Genomic DNA, 20,921 nt, shown 5'->3' on the forward strand with positions numbered 1-20,921 from the left:
CACCCATTCACGATAAAAACTCTCAACAAAATAGGAATTGAAGGAAAATTCTTCAGCATAATAAAGTGCGTTTATACAAAGCCAATTGCCAACATCATCCTAAATAGAGACAGCCTGAAATCATTCCCCTTGACATCAGGAACCACACAAGGATGCCCTTTATCACCACTTTTATTCAACATTGAACTGGAGGTCCTAGTCAGAGCAATAAGTCTAGATAAAGAGATAAAGTGCATCCAGATTGGCAAGGAAGAAGTAAAATTATCCCTATTTGACATGATCTTATAAACAGAAAACCGTAAGGAATCCTCAAGAAAACTACTGAAACTAATAGAAGAGTTCAGCAGAGTATTCGGATACAAGATAAACATACAAAAAACAGCTGGATTCCTTTACATCAAGAAAAAGAACATCAAAGAGGAAATCACCAAAGCAATCCCATTTACAGTAGCCCCCAAGAAGATAAAATACTTAGAAATAAAACTTACCAGAGATATAAAAGACTTATACAAAGAAAACTACAGTACACTTCTGCAAGAAACCAAAAGAGGCCTACATAAGTGGAAAAACATACCTTGCTCTTGGATAGGAAGGCTTAACATTATAAAAATATCTATTCTACCAAAAGTGATATGTAGATTTAAAGCAATTTCTATCCAAATTCCAATGACATTTTTTAATGAGAATTGGAAACAAATCACCAACTTCAGATGGAAGGGAAAGAGGCCTCAGATAAGTAAAGCATTAGTGAAAAAGAAGAACAAAGTGGGAGGCCTTACTCTACCTGATTTTACAACTTATTACACCACCGCAGTAGTCCAAACAGCCTGGTACTGGTACAAAAACAGATACATAGACCAGTGAAACAGAATTGAAAATCCAGATATAAATCCATCCACATATGAACAGTTGGTATTTGACAAAGGCCCCAAAACAGTTAAATGGGGGAAAAGACAGCCTTTTTAACAAATGGTGCTGGCATAACTGGATATGCATCTGCAAAAAAATAAAACAAGACCTATATCTCACTCCATGCACAAAAACGAGCTCAAAATGGATCAAAGACCTAAGTATAAAATCTAAAACGATAAAGATGATGGAACGAAAAATAGGGACAATGTTAGGAGCCCTAATACATGGCATAAACAGTATACAAAACATTATTAAGAATGCAGAAGAAAAACTAGGTAACTGGGAGCTCCTAAAAATCAAACACCTATGCTCATCCAAAGACTTCACCAAAAGAGTAAAAAGATTACCAACAGGCTGGGAAAAAGTTTTTAGCTATGACATTTCTGATCAGCGTCCGATCTCTGAAATCTACATGATACTCAAAAACTCAACTACAAAAAGACAAATAACCCTACTAAAAAGTGGGCAAAAGGTATGAATAGACACTTCACTAAAGAAGACATTCAGGTAGCTAACAGATACATGAGGAAATGTTCAAACTACAATGAGGTTTCATCTCACTCCAACAAGGCTGGCATTAATCCAAAAAACACAAATAATAAATGTTGGGGCGGCTGTGCAAAGTTTGGAACACTTATACATGGCTGGTGGGAATGTCAAATGGTACAACCACTTTGGAAATCGATTTGGCACTTCCTTAAAAAGCTAGAAATAGAACTACCATACGATCCAGCAATCCCATTCCTCAGAATATATCCTAGAGAAATAAGAGCCTTTACATGAACAGATATATGCACATCCATGTTTATTGCAGCACTGTTTACAATAGCAAAAAGATGGAAGCAACCAAGGTGCCCATCAATGGATGAATGGATAAATAAATTATGGTATATTCACACAATGGAATACTACGCATAGATAAAGAACAGTGAGGAATCTGTGAAAAATTTCATAACATGGAGAAGCCTGGAAGGCATTATGCTGAGTGAAATTAGTCAGTTGTAAAAGGACAAATATTGTATAAGACCACTATAATAAGAACTTGAGAAATAGTTTAAACTGAGAAGAAAACATTCTTTTGTGGTCACTAGACGAGGGAGGGTGGGAGGGTGGGAGAGGGGTATTCACTAATTAGTTGGTAGATAAGAACTACTTTAGGTGAACAGAAAGACAACATGCAATGCAGGGGAGGTCATCACAACTGGACTAAACCAAAAGCAAAGAAGTTTCCTTCCTGAATAAATTGAATGCTTCAAAGGCCAGTGTAGCAGGGGGCAGGGGTTTGGGGACCATGGTTTCAGGGGACATCTAAGTCAATTGGCATAATAAAATCTATTAAGAAAACATTCTGCATCCCACTTTGAAGAGTGGCATCTGGGGTCTTAAACTCTAGCAAGCAGCCATCTAAGATGAATTAATTAGTCTCAACTCACCTGGAGCAAAGGAGAATGAAGAACACCAAGGACACAAGGTAATTACGAGCCCAAGAGACAGAAAGGGCCACATGAACCAGAGACTACATCATTCTGAGACCAGAAGAACTAGATGGTGCCCAGCTACAACTGCTGACTGCCCTGACAGGGACCACAACAGAGAGCCCCTGAGGGAGCAGGACAGCAGTGGGATGCAGACCCCAAAGTCTCATAAAAAGGCCAGACTTAATGGTCTGAGATTGGAAGGACCCCAGCGGTCATGTCCCCCAGACCTTCTGTTGGCCAAGGACAGGAACCATTCCCGAAGCCAACTCTTCAGACATGGATTGGACTGGACAATGGGTTGGAGAGGGATGCTGGTGAGGAGTGAGCTTCTTGGATCAGGTGGACACTTGAGACTATGTTGGCATCTCCTGCCTGGAGGGGAGATGAGAGGGTAGAGGGGGTTAGAAACTGATGAAATGGACAGGAAAAGAGAGAGTGGAAGGAGAGAGCGGGCTGTCTCATTAGCGGGAGAGTAATTGGGAGTATGCAGCAAGGTGTATATAAGTTTTTATCTGAGAGACTGACTTGATTTGTAAACTTTCACTTAAAGCACAATAAAAATTATTAAAAAAATGCATGGCTCTACATCATTAATTCAACCACTGCATTGTCTTCTATTGTATAAATTGAATCAACCCCTAGTGGTAGACTTATGCTTGACCTATAAAATAAATTTAAGATTATTAGAATATTAATGATTAGATTAGCCAATGAAGAGTGCCCCAGTTTTTGATGATGAATATTGTAGATATGCTTTTGATACCTATCATATGCTGAAACCAGTCAGACAAAACCCTACTACATATAAGACAAATTTCCTGCATATTTCCATGTTGTTGTTGTTAGGTGGTGTCGAGTTGGTTCCAACTCATAGAGACCCGATAGGACAAAGTAGAACTGCCCCACATAGTTTCCAAGGAGCAGCTGGTGGATTTGAACTGCCAACCTTTGGGTTAGCAGCAGAGTTCTTTAACACTACACCACCAGGGTTCCTAAAAAGCAGGATACCAGTCTCCCAAAAGGTGTCACTGAACCACTCTGTCACCAGTCAGCTACAGGTTTGAAGCCTGCACCCCAGACCACTGAGGATCATCTGGGTGATATTTCCTTACATGTTATAATATATCCACTACAGCATATGACGTAATGACTAAATAATATGTTTATGTTTTTCACTCGAGACCGAAAGCCCCTATAATTTACAGATGATATTAAATTCATCTTTATATTCTCAGTTGACTCAGTTTCTACCGAACAGTAGGCATTTGTTGAATGAATTAATGGATAAATGAATTTCAGACTTGCTATCCTGTCATCAAAAAGCTGAGTTTCTGAATATCGCCATTGCTGAGTTTCCAATCTGAACATCATTTGGCAGAATCTTGTGTGACTCTGACCAAACTTGTCAGCAGGGCCACTAATCCCACCTTGTGGCACAGTAATCCCACCTTGCCTCATATCCTTGTCATCCTTTAGGGTCCACTCTAAATGTAAGCCTCTCCAGTCATTTACTCTGTTTTATATCTTCAACCCTGCAATTGACATTTTGCTCAGTCCTCCTTATTCAGTCTTTTTCTTGCTAAATGCTCCTCCTCTGTACTTGCTTCTTGGTGAATGGTTCTTCTCTCCATTCAGCATTTACTAAAGCCAGAAATTTAACAGTCATTCAAGGCACCTTCTAATTCTGTCTCCTCCCGTGTGCAATTAGTTACCAAATCCTGTTGATTTTCCCTCCCGAATATTTCTCAAACCTGTCTTGAGCACATAGGAGATCAATGTAAGTGTGGTCTGCCTGTTTGGATGGTTCAGTAGTGGAGCGTAGCAGCCACACATGTAACCTAGAAAGAAAAATGGGCTACTTTTCAGGCCGGATGAAGAGTGCATTTTTAGGAAGAAAGCACGTGGTTTGCAGAGAAGGGAAAAGGAAACCCACTCTGACAATCTTTAAGGTGACGTACCACAGCTGAGACATGTTCACAACTGATTAACTCAACCCAAACCAAAAATCCATTGCCATTGAGTCAATTCCAACTCACAGCAACCCTACAGGACAGAGTAGAACTGCCCCATAGAGTTTCCAAGGAGCAGCTGGTGGATTCAAACTGCCAACTTTTTGGTTAGCAGTTGAGTGCTTAGCCATTGCACCACCAGGTCTCCTTATCTGATTCAATCCAGCTGAACTCAGGAGTCCTGGTATGTCACATACTTAAAGGAAAATTAAAAAAATCAAATTGAGTTGAGTTCAAGTACTGTATGACCTACTGTGTGGTCCTGGGCAAGTTAACACCTATCTTGCAGAACTCTTGTGAAAACAGAATTGAACACATGCCTAGCACAGAACTTGCAATATATGAGGACCTAAAAAAAAAAAAAAGTGGCTGTTAGAATATATATATATATATAAATAATAATGCTACAAACAAACGTGACCACAACTTAATTGGGATAAAAATGTTTAGCATAATCTCTTAGTTAGAAAATCACTTACAAACCTAAATAACAAACAATAAATTTAAGTGAATTTAACAGACTGGATTAAGAAGCTACCCCGTTCCAATGTATCATGTAACAAAGCTACAGGCAGCTCTCTCCGTTGCTCGGATTTATTTTACTAGTCTTCTTATATATTCTGGCCTCAGAAACACACAGCTTGATATGACATAAGTAAGAAGACATGAAAACACATTAATGTTCACAATTCAATACACAGAAAATAAATGATGAAAGGAAGGGCATTGCATTAACTGGGGTATTGACACTGTGAAAGGTGAGTTATGTACCACACTGAACAGTCTTCTAATATCAAATTATGAAATTTATCAATTTTCTGCAAAATGAGGCATTCCTTTGAAACTCATGAGGCAAGAAAGTTTAAGGGAGCGTTAAGCTGAGGAATGTCTGAGTAACTGGGTCCTCATTCAGCAGCTTATTATAATATACCTGATTATTATATTACTGGCAATACAGTTTACTGTGGATGAAATCATGTATCCAGAAATATAAAACCCACAAAACTTTGCAAAACTATATTAACAGTGAAAGGTGATTCCAGTGGAGCTAGTGTCCAAGAGGATGTCTCAGGAAAAATCCAGCCAAGGCTAGATAGGGAGAAAAGTTACTTACCTCTCACGATAGGACTAAATGTGGACATAGCTGGGAACAGTGCCTGAATACCCTCGTTGATGGTTTTCAATCCCTTACATGGAATCCAAACCCAGAGGTCTCAGCCTTGAAACTTCTCCTGATCACTAGTGTACACTTGGATGTTATTCCAATTCCAAGGAAATAATAATGCTAACCACTGAACCTCTCTTTCCTCCCTTCCTGAAGGGCTCAAAAGAGAAAGTTATAGCAACAGGGTACTTCTGTTGGGCAATAGAGACAGCCAATGGAAAGAAGCATAGCCCAATAATCAGTCCTTGAGGTTTGGGACTTAATTACCAGTTTGGTATTTTCCTCAAGACCTTAGTCAACCACTGGCACCCAGATCTTTCTACTGTCTGGCCCAGCAGAGAAAGTTCATCAGATGATTTTTATAGATTAGTTACTTTTGCTTCAGAGTTGATGGAAACACTGAGGTATGAACTCATGAGGCAATTTCAAAAAGGAGGGGCAGGTGAAGGATGCAGAAGAGAGTGTTTTTGAGATTCTCAAGAGGTGCAATTAAAGTTGTGTCTTAGAGATTTCTGTGAAGTCTTCAGTCCCTCCCTGGGACGGTTTGTGCTCCAGAGTCCTTGGTGTAGCATCCTTTCTTCCAGCCGTAGTCTTCATAAAATTTAGAGTAAATTGGCCTCTAGAGTGAAGGCAGGAAGAGTGTGTTAAAAGGCAATGGTGAGATGTGTGTATGGGTTTACAGGGAACTTCTTTTTGTTTACAGGAAAAGTCTTTTTCACTGTGAAGTTTATAAAATGCTAAAAATGTACATTATTTATATTCTCTGGAGGTGTGTTTTCTTCACACAATTGACATCTGTAAATTTTTACTTTTAATTACTGATAGGCTATTCCTTTTCTATTTGTCCTATTTGTTCTTCGTTCCTTTATTCCTTCTTTCTTGTTTGGATTATCTAAGCAATTTTATTATTTTGTTTTCCTTTGTTAGCTTTTCAGTTATACAGTCTCGGATAATTATTCTAGTAATTATAATATGCATCCTTAATTTATTACAGTCTATACAAAAAAAAATTTTTTTTTTTTTTATACATTAAATTGGAGCCCTGATGGTGCAGTGGTTAAGCGTTAAGGCTGCTAATCAAAAGGTCGGCAGTTCACATTCACCAGGTGCTCCTTGGAAACCCTATGGGGCAAGTGTACTCTGTCCTATTGGGTCACTATGAGTTGCAATTGACTGGAGGGCAATGGGTTTGGGTTTGGTTTTGGTATACCTTAAATTAATACTTTTACCACTTCCTGAACAATTTAAGATGGCAACAATGGTTTAAACCCATTTATTCATACATTTTATTTCTACTTATGTTATAAATCCCACAAGATATTATAATTATTGTATAAACAGGCAGTTGTTTTTTCATTTATTCACATATTTCTCCTCCCTAGAGTTCATTCCTTTTTTTCACTTCCAGACCATTCCTTTGTAACTTCACTGCAATGTCGCTTTTGTCATAAACCAAGTGACTTTATACTGTGGGTCTTTTATTGGACTTGCTAATCGGTTCCATTGGCTTATTTGCTTGCCTTTGCCCTGATATCACAATGTCATTACCTTTGTAATAAGTCTTGGTGTCTGGAAATCTAAGTCACCCACCTATATATTTTTTCTTCCTTTCTTTCTTTCATATCTCTCTTTCCCTTCTTCTCTTCCTTTTTCTTCACTGTTTTTTTTATAGCTATATGGTATTATATTATCTGAATATACTGGAATTTATTTGCCCGTTCTCAATTCATGATTATTTCAATTAAAATTAGGACTAACCCAGAAAAAAAAAGTTAGGACTAGCTTGTTAATTTTCCTAAAAATAACTGCTGGAATTTTGATTGGTATATTGTTAAATCCATAGAGCAATTTGGAGAGAATTGATACTTTCACAATACTGAGTTTCAATTCATGAAATAATATAACCACCATTTATATAAATCTTCATTTTTTTTTTTTTTTTCTGTCTTGAGGCCTTGCACATCTTTTGTTAGATTTATTTTTTGGCATTTGATATTTTTTTGATGCCATTATAAGTAGTATCATTAAAATATTTAATAGCTTTTGATGCTGGTATATAGAAATAAAATTAATATTTGTATATTGGCTCATATTCAATGATTATTAAAAATTCACCTATTAAATGTGACATTTTCATGGGAGATTATTTTGGGTATTATATGTATACAATTATACCATTTTAATTTCTTTTAGATATTACACATAAATGTATACAATTTTTTCAATTTTATATCCTAACTTTCCACTCCTTGTAACTTTATTTTTCCTGCCTACTTGCACTGCCTAGAATGTCAAGTACAATTTTAAACATAAGTGTTTACAATGAGCATCCTTGTCTCCTTTTCAATCTCAAAGAGAAAAACTTTCAAATTCAAATATTAAGTGTATTTAATGTAGCTTTTTTTAAAAAAATAAAACCTCATTATCAGTTAAGAAGTCATCCTTTTATCCCTATTTTACTAAGATATTTTAAAATGGGTGATATTGAATTTTAATACGTGTTTTGCTCTATGTTTGGATAAAATATAATGTTTATACTCTTGTTAATGTGATGAATTACATAGATTGATTTTCTAATGTAAGAGCAAACATGAACTTTTCAGGTATAAATTCAATTTGGTCTTGATTTTTTTAACATATTTTTCCTGGTTATGATCATGATTTAGCAGCTTAACAATTAACCCTTCTGACAAATGTAACTATAAAATCTGGACAAAATACAAGCAAAATACAAGAATGGATTGGAGAACAATCTATACAGGTAAAACTTCAGGGACTACAAGTCCAGGAAGAAGGCAAAAGCAAGGAAGTGTGTTCCATTCACCTCCCACACCCCCATCCCAGGATGTTTGACAATTAACTAAAAAAAAAAAAACCAAACCCATTGCCATGGAGTGGATTCCAACTCATAGTGACGCTATAGGACAGAGTAGAATTGTCCCATAGGGTTTCCAAAAAGCAGCTGGTGGATTCAAACTGCCAAGCTTTTGGTTAGCAAGCAGAGCTTTCAACTATGCTACCAGGGCTCCAAAAGTTCACTACGTGGGGGAATATGGAGATGTGGAGGTATGGGGAAGAGACTAGGGGTTGGGAGATTGAGGAATAAAGTCTGAGTAGAAAGCAGTGGTTTTACTGAACCAAGGAGATAGAAGATTTGGACTTTGCAACTGCCTAAGCAGCAAGTATTTGAGAAACATTCTTGAGAGAGGCTGACCACAGAGAAGCAACACCCAGAATTTGATGAAACCTTCCTTCAAAGCATTTTGGGATTTTTTTTTTTTTTTAGGAGCCCTGGTTATGAGCTCGGCTGCTAAGCAAAAGGTCAGCAATTCAAATCCAACACCCGCTCCTTGGAAACACTATGGGACAGTTCTACACTGTCCTATAGAGTCACTATGAGTTGGAATTGACTCGAAGGCAATGGGTTTGGGTTTTTTTGTTTGTTGTTCATTTTTAATGGGGTGCCTATGCCTTGGAATAGCCTTGATGGCAAAGAGTTTGGTTTTTGGTTTTTCAACTGTTTGTGGAGCCCTGGTGGCTAGTAGATAAGCACTTGGCTGCTAACCACAAGGCTGACAGTTCGAATCCCCCAGTCACTCCCTAGAAATCCTATGGGGCAGTTCTACTCTGTCCTAAAGGATTCCTATGAGTAGGAATCAACTCAATGGGTTTGAATTTGGGGCTGTTTGGAGATGTTCATATGCAAGATGAGACTTCAAGTACTCTAGTAGAAAGCAGAAACTGAGAGTCTAAAGATATAAGCAGAGATTTCCGGAGTTACAGGGTGCAAGAAGTACAGAAATAGGAGTCAGGGCACACTAGAAGTGGCCCTGGTACACGGTTCAGACTTCAGTTGAGATCTCATGAAGTCCATGTTCCTGACTAAGGAATGTATCCCAGGAGCAGGATCAAAACTGACATAGACCATCTTTAAAACACATAAAAAATAACTCTTAAATGGGATTAAAACTATCTGTGCCTATTCTATCTACCTGCTAAAAGAAAACCTTATCTTGGTTTGGTACTACACCCAATGTCTACAGAATTTTTAAGCAAAATATGCTGCATTCTTAAAAAAAAAAAAAAAAATTGAGGCATGCTAAGAAATATGACTAAATGATCAAAAACCAAGGGAAGAAATAGAAAATCGAAACAGACTCATGGGTGGGTAAGGTTTTGGATCAATACTAGGATGAACAATTATATGAATGACACCTGTTTTTCTTTTTCTAAATCCAAAAAAGAGGTTACATATGAGTTTAACATTGCTCATGAGTCTTTTTGATTGGTACTCTTCTTTACATTCTCATAAATTTATGCAGGGATCTTTTCATATCTTTGTTCCTAAGACTGTATATCACAGGGTTAAGGAGAGGGGTCACAACAGAATAAAAAAAGGGTCACAATTTTCTGCATTCCAGCTTCATGCTCAGATGTTGGAGTCCCATACATGACCAGCACTGAGCCACAGGAAAGAGAAACCACGGCCGGATGAGACCCACAGGTAGAGACGGCTTTTCTTTGTCCAGCTGCTGAAGGGACCCTTAGTGCAGCTCTTAGAACCAGAGTGTAGGACCCCATGATGAAGAGAAAGAGAATAATGATGGGCAGAGGACTTAAGGTAGAGAAGACAAGCTCCATCACAGGAGCACTTTTGCAAGTGAGTGCTAGAAAAGGACCTGGGTCACATAGGAAGTGGTCAATTACCCTGGATCCACAGAAGGACATCTGGGAGATGATGATACTAGGAATCAAGAACCAGAGGAAACCAAATACCCAGCAATTGACCACAAGATTGGTGCAGAGACATCCAGTCATAATGGTTGGATAGTGTAGAGGCTGGCAGATTGCAAGGTATCGATCAAATGCCATAAGTTCCAAGAAAAAGTATTCTGTAGAACCCAGGGAGAAGAAAAAGTAGAATTGGAGAAAGCACCCAGAGAAGGAGAAAATTTTGGTCTCAGAGAGGAAGTTGGCCAACATGTTGGGGACATTGGAGGTGACATACCAGACCTCCAGGAAGGAGAAGTTGGCAAGAAAGATGTACATGAGAGTGTGGACTCTGATCCTAGTGCACAGCACAAGTGATAGAACCGTTCCCGATAAGAGTCAGGAGGTAGACAATAGAAAAGAGCACAAACAGGAGGATCTCACCCTCCCTGGAGCAAGGGAAGCCCAAGAGGATGAAGCCAGTGATGGTGTTGGAATTGTTGGGGTTGTTGAAGGTTTTCATGTGTCTCTGAGCTCTAAAAGACCAACAAATGCTGAATAACAGCATGAAGACAGATGGGGCCCCAGATTTATATTTGAAGCATCTTTGGAAAGAAAATAAAGAGTTAAGTATCAATTGCTACTCTTTTTTTTTCCTCCTGAAATATTATCCCGGCTTGGTTTTTTGCTCTCATTCAGATTTTAACTCTGGGATCAAGTAAACTTGTTGGTGTAGAATATCGAATATACCATGGACTGCCAGTAGAATGAAAAAATCTGTACAGCCAGAATGCGCCTTAGAAGGGAGTGTGACTAGACTTCATAACATGTTCTTTGCACATGTTATCAGGAGGGACCAATCTCTGGAGAAAAACATCATACTTCGTGCAGTAGATGGTCAGTGAAAAAAAAGAAGACACTCAACAAGGTGGATCGACACAGTGGCTGCAACAATGGGCTCAAACAAAGCAAGGATTTCGAGGATGGCTCAGGACCAGTCAGCGTTTCATTCTGTGGAGCATGGTGTTGTTGTAAGCAGAGTTGACTTTATGGTGCCTAACAACAACAAAAACAAACATCTTCAACCTCATCTTATGGTTCTATCAATCAAACTCTCATTCATTGTCTGTCACACACACAGTGTTGTGCACATGGGTGTGCATATATGCTCTACTAATATAAGCTCTGCACATATAAAATAGGGTTCACTGGAGAAAAATTGTCAAGATGAAAAGTAACAGGGGGTCCATCATCCCCTGAGCTCTCATGATCCCACTGAGAGTTGTGCATATTTGAATTGTACTCACCAAGGCCTGCCTTTCAGTAATGAAGGACTCAACCACCCCTATAATGCCCTATACCAGGGGTGGGCAAATTTTTCTTAAATATTTTAGGACTGTGGGCCATATAGTCTCTGTCATAAGAACTGAACCCCATTTTCATAGTGCAAAAGTAGCCACACATAATACCTAAATGAATGAACATAGCTGTATTCTAACAAAATTTTATTTATTTCCACTGAAATTTGAATTTTATATAATTAACATCACATTATGCCAAATGTTTTATGAAATGTTACTCTCCAATTGATTTTTCCAACCATTTAAAAATGTGAAAAACATTCTTAGCTTGCTGGTATATAAAAACAGGCAGCAGGCCAGAGATGACCCATGAACCATGGTTTGCTCACTCCTGTTCTACATATTTATAGGGACAGGAAAACAAGGACCATCAATTTGACTATAGAACAATGGAAGTTCCTTGGTTCAGCAAGTGACCTTGCTAGAAAGCTGATGTCTCTACAGGCCAGCAGCTGGAATCGGCATGTTCTTCTACTGAGCTAACTCAGACCTGCTGACCAACTTTTAGCTAAGGTACTGAAATGAGTTTCCAAAGCCATCGAAATATGTCTCTACACACACACACACACACACACACACACACACACACACACACCACACCACACACACACACAATGACACACTCATACCCTCACAGCCTTCCCCAACATAATACCTCAGTAATATAACTTTGGCCTTTCTGTTTCTAAAAACAGCCAAGACCTTTCCTGACTCTTATTGTCCTTCATGCTCACTGTTTATGCCCATGTCCAGCAGAGTCTGAGGAAGAGAGTCGGTATTATGCAAATATTTGTTAAAGATGATTTTCTACAGTCACAAACACAGAAAATATGGATATATACTCTCTCTCTACATAAAGTATTTATATATATACTATATATACATGCACAACAGAGGGAGAGAGAAGGAGGGAAAGAGAGAGATATGGTTAGATAAATAGATTTTGACAAATTACTTCTTTTGAACTTTACAAAACATTTAAGATGAAATTTGAGAAGCTGGCATATAGAAGAAAGGTTCCGAGTGACTTGAGGCTACTAGAGAATTCACTTAGACTTCAGGTGAATTCCGTTTAAAGGAAGTAATGAGAGATTGAATGTTCTGGGTGGTAGGACATATTCCAATCTAGATGGTTTTCTCTCCTGCCCCTAAAGCTAATTAGGACCCCACAGTCCTGGATGTAGAAGTAGAAGAGAGCGTGGGATGCAGATTCTAGGTTTAGCATTGCAACAGAGTTGATTAGGCACTCCAGTGAAATCTTTTAACCTTTATGAAGTATAAGAGAGTTTGATTATATGATTCTTAACTGTTTTTTAATACAAAATGCTTATTCTTATTCCAAATATACAACAACTACACATGAGATCAAGGCTTTAACATATAGATATTTTGGGCAGGGCCAAGATGGCTGACTAGGCAGAAGCTTCCACTGAACCCTCTTTCAACAAAGACCCCAAAAAACAAGTGAATCGATTATGTACTTGACAATCTATGAACCCTGACCATCAAACACATAAATAAGGTATTGACCTGAGTGACAGGGGAGTGAGAAACCACGCAGAAGCAGCGACTAGTTGTGGATCCCAGCACACAGTGCCCTAGCCCTGATCCCTTGGTGCTGTGATTTGGCACAAGTGCGGTGGGGCTGATGGTGGTGTCCTGAGACAAGGCAAGCAGGGTACGCAGCCCTAACCCTCTGGGGCAACAATCTCTGTGGGGACCCAGCCAGCGCACACAGGCTACACACCGACCTGACTGACGGTGAGCGAGAGACCATGCAGAAGCAGCGACCAGTTCCAGAGCCAGTGCAGCACCTCATCCCTGATCCCTTACTGCTGTGATTTGGCACAAGTGCAGTGGGGCTGAACCCTCTTGCAACAAAGACCCCAAAATCAAGTGAATCAATTATGTACATGACAATCTATGAACCCTGACCATCAAACACATAACTAAGGTATTGACCTGAGTGATAGGGGAGTGAGAAACCACCCAGAAGCAGTGACTAGTTGTGGATCCCAGTGCATAGTGCCCTAGCCCTGATCCCTTGGTGCTGCGATTTGGCACAAGTGAGGTCGGGCTGATGGTGGCATCCTGAGCCAAGGCAAGCAGAGAAAGCAGCCCTAACCCCCTGGGGCAATCACGGCAGGGACCCAGCCAGTGCACACAAGCTACACACCAACCTGAGTGACAGGGGAGTGAGAGACCACACAGAAGCAACGACCAGTTGCAGAGCCTGCCAGCAGCACCTCAGTACTGATCCCTTGGTGCTGTGCTTTGACATGAGTACACTTGGGCTGATGGTGGCTTCCCGAGACAAGGCAACCATGAGACACAGGTCTAACCCCCTGGGGCAATCTCAGCACAAATCTCAGTAGGGACCTAGCCAGTGCGCACAGGCTACACACCCCTCTGCAATCTCAGATAAAACATCCTTCCCACACAAGATAAGTGATTTTTGTATATTTTACTCTGCTACTCTCTCCTATCTAACTGATCCCTCCCCTCCCTGCCCCTACTGGCTTCATTAACATTTGAATTCCATGGGCAAGAGATAGAAGTGCCATGCTCTTTTCTAACCCAATCTCCTGGCCTGGGAAAAGCAGCAATTAACAATCAGGGGAAAAATCCTTTCCTGACTTCCATAAATTGGGAGATCAGAACAGAAGCAGCTCCAGTTCAGGCATAAGAGATCCAGTCTTTGGCTTTCACCCCTACGTGGAACCAGGTGGCTATTATAATGCAAAGGGAATTCTGTTAGAGGCTTGACTGTAATTGTTTCAGGTGAGCAGTGGAGAGGCAGGTTTTGGAGGTCTGATACTACTCTACCTATTAAACAGACCCCTCACCTAGCCATAGCAGGGTACTGAGGGCTGCGGCTCTATCCACACCACCAAGCCACCCACAAAAGGGGTATGAGGATAGTGGTGCCTACCAGTCTTTACAAGTACATGCATTGGCTGCAAAACGTACAGCTGCAGAGTTCACCCACCAGATTACCCTGGAGAACAGAGACACTCCTTCCTCACTGACACTTTGGGAAAGGATGTCAACGCACTACCCTCTCAGAGTGTGACCCCTGCTGCTACTAGAAACTGGTGCATACAACCATCACCACTGCTCCTCTAAGTTAGTAGGTGAGAGCCTACACCACACACTAGGTGACCGACTATCAGGACACCTGAGCTGATTCTATTCAAGAATAGTGAATGGACTCATAGGCTTATATACCTGATAACAGCTCTAACCATTTGTTAACAGGGCATAAATACTTCAATGGCTCCAACACTCAAGTTAGCACACTCTAGTAGCCCATCTGGGTATATTGAAACAAAACAAAACAAGAAGATAAGACCCAGTGAGTGAATATAAAATTAAAAAAAAAAATTATTACAATAAATTATAGATGGCTTGGAGACAGCAGTCTATATCAAATCACATAAAGAAGCAGACCGTGATTGCTTCTACAACTCCCCAAAACAGAGAATCAAGATCTCTCCCAGATGAAGACATACTCCTGGAATTGCCAGAGGTAGAATACAAAACACTAGTATACAGGATGCTTCAAGACATCAGGGACGACATCAGAAACGAAACAAGGCAATGTATAGAAAAACCTAAGGAACACACAGATAAAACAGTTGGAGAAATTAAAAAGATTACTCAAGAACATAATGAAAAATTTAATAAGCTGCAAGAATCCATAGAGAGAGACAGCATTCAGAAATTCAAAAGATTAACAATAAAATTACAGAACTAGACAACTCGATAGGAAGTCAGAGGAGCAGAATTGAGGAATTGGAATGCAGAATTGGGGAGATGGTGGATAAGGCAATTGGCACCAATATATTTGAAGAAAAATCAGATAAAAGAATTTTTAAAAAATGAAGAAACCCTAAGAATCATTTTAGACTCTATCAAGAATAAATTGTGTGTGATTGGAATTCCAGAACAGGGAGGATTAACAGAAAATACAGAGAGAATTGCTGAAGATCTGCTGGCAGAAAACTTCCCTGACATCGTGAAAGATGAAAGCATATCTATCCAAGATGCCCATCGAACCCCATACAAGGTAGATTCCAAAAGAAAATCACCAAGATATATTATCATCAAACTTGCCAAAACCAAAGATAAAAAGAAAATTTTAAAAGCAGCCAGGGATAAAGAAAAAGTCACCTAAAAAGAAGCATCAACAAAAATAAGTTCGGACTACTCAGCAAAAACCATGCAGGCAAAAAGGCAATGGAATGACATATATATAGATCATCGAAGGAGAAAAATTGCCAGCCAAGAATCATATATCCAGCAAACCTCTCTCTCAAATATGAAGGTGAAATTGTGTCTTTTACAGATAAAAACAAGCTTAGAGAATTTGCAAAAACCATACCGAAGCTACAAGAATTACTAAAGGAAATTCTTTGCTAAGAAAATCAATAATATCAGATATCAACACAACACAAAGACACAGAACAGAACATCCTGATATAACTCAGATAGGGAAATCCAATAAATAAAATTAGAGTAATTAAAAAAAATGGTCAAAACAGGACTAAATACAGGAGGCATACATCTTCCATATGGAGAGGAAATCAAGACGATATAGGGAGATACGAGTTAGGTTTACATTTAGCAAAATAAGGGGTAAATATTAAGGTAACCACCAAGAGGACTAACAACCCCATACTTCAAAACAGAAAACCAAGATAGACATAAGGACTCAGCCAAAATAAATTCAACTACTATAAAAAAGAGGAACACACATTTTACAAAGAAAAACATCTCAGCATAAAAAAGTAAGTGAAAAAATGAGATTGTCAACACACAAAAAAGGCATCAAAATGACAGCACTAAACTCATACCTATCTATAATTACGCTGAATGTAAATGGACTAAATGCACCAATAAAGAGACAGAGAGTTTCAGATTGGATAAAAAGAACATAATCCAGCTATATGCTGCCTACAAGAGACACACCTTAGGCTTACAGACACAATCAAACTAAAACTTAAAGGTTGGAAAAAAATATATCAAGCAAACAATCAAAAAAGAGAGGGAGTGGCAATATTAATTTCTGACAAAATAGGCTTTAAAGTCTTTGTCCACAAAGGATAAAGATGGAAACTATGTAATGATTAAAGGGACAATTTACCAGGAAGATATAACCATATTAAATATTTATGCACAAAATGACAGGGCTGCAAGATTCATAAAAGAAACTCTAACAACATTGAAAAGTGAGATAGACACCTCCATAATTGTAGTAGGAGAATTCAACGTACCACTTTCAGTGAAGGACATGATATCCAGCAAGAAGCTCAATGAGGACATGGAAGATCTAAATGTCATAATCAACCAAGCTGACCTCACAGACATATACAGAACACTCCACCCAACAGCTGCAAAGTATACTTTCATTTCTAGTGCACATAGAACATTCTCTAGAACAGACCACATATTAGGTCATAAGGCAACCCTTAGCAGAATCCAAAACACCAAAATATTACAAAGTATCTTCCCAGACCTTAAGGCCATAAAAGTAGAAATCAGTAACACAAAGACCAGGGAAAAGAAATCAAATACTTGGAAACTGAACAATATCCTGCTCAAAAAAGACTGCATTATAGAAGACATTACGGGTGGAATAAAGAAATTCATAGAATCCAATGAGAATGAAAACAGTTCGCAACAGAACCTTTGGGATACAGCGAAAGAAGTCCTCAGAGGTCAATTTATATCAATAAATGAACACATACAAAAAGAAGGGCCAAAATCAAACAACCGTCCCCACAACTTAAATAAACTGAAAGAAAGCAACAAAACAAACCATTAGGCACAAGAAGAAACCAAATAATAAAAATTAGAGCAGAATTAAATGAAATAGAGAACAGAAAAACAATTGAAAGAGTTAACAAGGCCAAAAGCTGGTTCTTTGAAAAAATTAACAAAATTGATAAACCATTGGCCAGGCTGATTGAAGAAAAATGGGAAAGTAAACAAATAACTAGAATAAGAAATGAGATGGGGGATACTACAACAGACCCAAATAAAATTAAAAGAATCATATCAGATTACTAGAAAAATTGTACTCTAAAAAACTTGAAAACCTAGAAGAAATGGATGAATTACTAGAAACACATTACCTACCTAAACTAACACAAACAGAAGTAGAACAATTAAATAGACCCATAATGAAAAAAGAGATTGAAAAGATAATCAAAAAACTCCAAACAAAAAAATGCCCCGGCCCTAACGGCTTCACTGCAGAGTTCTACCAAACTTTCAGAGAAGAGTTAACACCACTACTACTGAAGGTATTTCAAAGCATAGAAAAGGACAGAATACTCCCTAACTCATTCTAGGAAGCCAGCATATCCCTGATACCAAAACCGGGTAAAGGCACCACAAAAAAAGAAAATTACAGACCTATATCCCTCATGAACATAGGTGCAAAAATCCTCAACCAAATTCTAGCCAATAGAATTCAACAACATATCAAAAAAAATGACTCACCACAACCAAGTGAGCTTTACACCACATATGCAGGGATGGTTCAACATTAGAAAAACAACTAGTGTAATCCACCATATAAATAAAACAAAAGACAAGAACCACATGATTTTATCAATTGATGCTGAAAAGGCATTTGACAAAGTTCAACACTCATTCATGATAAAAACTCTCAGGAAAATAGGAACAGAAGGAAAATTCCTCTACATAATAAAGGGCATTTATACAAAGCCAATAGCCAACATCATCCTAAATGGAGAGACTCTGAAAGCATTCCCCTTGAGAGTGGGAACCAGACAAGAATGCTTCTTAACACCAGTCTTATTCAACATTGTGCTGGAGGTCCTAGCCAGAGCAATTAGGCTAGATAAAGAAATGAAGGGCATCCAGATTGGTAAGGAAGAAGTAAAAGTAACTCTATTTGCAGATGACATGATCTTATACACAGAAAACCCTAAAGAATCCTCAAAAGAACTACTGAAACTAATTGAAGAGTTCAGCAGAGAATCAGGATAAAAGATAAACATACAAAAAACATTTGGATTCCTCTACACCAACAAAAAGAACATTGAAGAGGAAATCACCAAATCAATACCATTTACAGTAGCACCCAAGAAGATAAAATACTTAGGAATAAATCTTACCAGAGACATAAAAGACCTATACAAAGAAAACTACAAGACACTACTGCAAGAAACCAAAAGAGACCTACATAAGTGGAAAAATATCCCTTGCTCATGGATAGGAAGACTTAACATTGTAAAAATATCTATTCTACCAGAAGCGATCTATACCTACAATGCAATTCCGATCCAAATTGCAATGACAGTTTTTAATGAGATAGAGAAACAAATCACGAACTTTATATGGAAGGGAAAGAGGCCCCAGATAAGTAAAGCATTACTGAAAAAGAAGAACAAAGTGGGAGGTCTCACAGTACCTGATTTTAGAACTTATTGTACCACCAGAGAAGTCAAAACAGCCTGGTACTGGTACAACAGACACATAGACCAAAGGAACAGAATTGAGATCGAGACAAAAATCCAACCAAATATGAACAGCTGATATTTGACAAAGGCCCAAATCAGTTAACTGGGGAAAAGAGTCTTTTTAACAAATGGTACTGACATAACTGGATATCTAGCTGCAAAAAAATGAAACAAGACCCATACCTCACACCATGCACAAAAATGAACTCAAAATGGATCAAATACCTAAACATAAAGACTAAAACAATAAAGATCATGGAAGAAAAAATAGAGACAACATTAGGAGCCCTAATACACGGCATAAACAGAATACAAAACGTTATGAATAATGCTGAAGAGAAACCAGATAACTGGGAGTTCCTAAAAATCAAACACCTATGCTCATCCAAAGACTTCACTAAAGAGTAAAAAGACTACCTATAGACTGGGAAAAGTTTTTAGCTATGACATTTCCGATCAGCACCTGATCTCTAAAACCTACATTATTCTGCTGATACTCAACTACAAAAAGACAAATAACCCAATTAAAAAATTGGCAAAGGATATGAATAGGCACTTCACTAAAGAAGACATTCAAGCCACTAACAGATACATGAGGAAACGCTCATGATCATTAGCCATTAGAGGAATGCAAATCAAAACTACAATGAGATTCCATCTCACTCCAACAAGGCTGGCATTAATCCAAAAAACACATAATAGTAAAAGTTGGAGAGGTTGTGCAGAGACTGGGACACTTATACAGTGCTGGTGGGAATGTAAAATGGTACAACCACTTTGGAAATTGATTTGGCACTTCCTTAAAAGGCTAGAAATAGAACTACCATATGATCCAGCAATCCCACTCCTTCAAATATATCCTAGAGAAATAAGAGCCTTTACACGAACAGATATATGAACACCCATGTTCATTGCAGCACTGTTTACAATAGCAAGAAGTTGGAAGCAACCAAGGTGCCCATCAACAGATGAATAAACTATGGTATATTCACACAATGGAATACTAATCATCAATAAAGAACAATGTCAAATCCATGAAACATTTCACAACATGGATAAACCTGGAAGAAGTTATGCTGAGTGAAATTATTCAATTGCAAAAGGACAAATATTGTATAAGACCACTATTATAAGAAATGGAGAAACAGTTTAAACAGAGAAGAAAATATTCTTTGATGGTCATGTGAGGGGGGAAAGAGGGAGGGAGGTAGGGATGGGGGGAGAGAGGGAGAAGGGGATGGGAGGGAGGGAGAGGAGTATTCACTAATTAGATAGTAAGTTTTATTTAAGGTGAAGGGAAAGACAATACACAATACAAGGGAGGTCAACATGAACAGACTAAACCAAAAGGAAAGAAGTTTCCTGAAAAAACTGAACGCTTCAAAGGCCAGCATAGCAGGAGCTGCAGGCAGTTTGAGGACCATGGTTTCAGGGCACATCTAAGTCAATTGGCATAATAAAATCTATTAAGAAAACATTCTGCATCCCACTTTGGAGAGTGGCGTCTGGGGTCTTAAACGCTAGCACGCAGCCTTCTAAGATGCGTCAACTGGTCTCAACCCACCTGGAGCAAGCAAGAATGAAGAACACCAAAGACATAAGGTAATTATGAGCCTAAGAGACAGAAAGGGCCACATAAACCAAAGACTACATCATCCTGAGACCAGAAGAACTAGATGGTGCCCGGCCACAACTGATGACTGCCCTGACAGGGAACTCAACAGAGAAACCCTGAGGGAGTGGGAAAGCAGTGGGATGCAGACTCCAAATTCTTGTAAAAAGACCAGACTTAA

The 20,921-nt window shown here is 38.7% G+C and overlaps 1 non-coding gene and 1 pseudogene across 1 annotated transcript; both read right to left on the minus strand.

The window, feature by feature from the left end:
* Positions 1-3,402: 3,402 nt before the first annotated feature.
* TRNASTOP-UCA (transfer RNA opal suppressor (anticodon UCA)) lies at positions 3,403-3,489 on the minus strand. The gene has a single exon. It is a non-coding gene; the product is annotated as a tRNA-Sec (tRNA).
* A 6,373-nt stretch (positions 3,490-9,862) lies between these two features.
* Positions 9,863-10,797, minus strand: LOC126084576 (olfactory receptor 11G2-like; annotated as a pseudogene).
* Positions 10,798-20,921: the final 10,124 nt, after the last annotated feature.

This window comes from Elephas maximus, chromosome 10 (genome assembly GCF_024166365.1).
Source record: "Elephas maximus indicus isolate mEleMax1 chromosome 10, mEleMax1 primary haplotype, whole genome shotgun sequence".
NCBI classification, from domain to species: Eukaryota; Metazoa; Chordata; class Mammalia; order Proboscidea; family Elephantidae; genus Elephas; species Elephas maximus.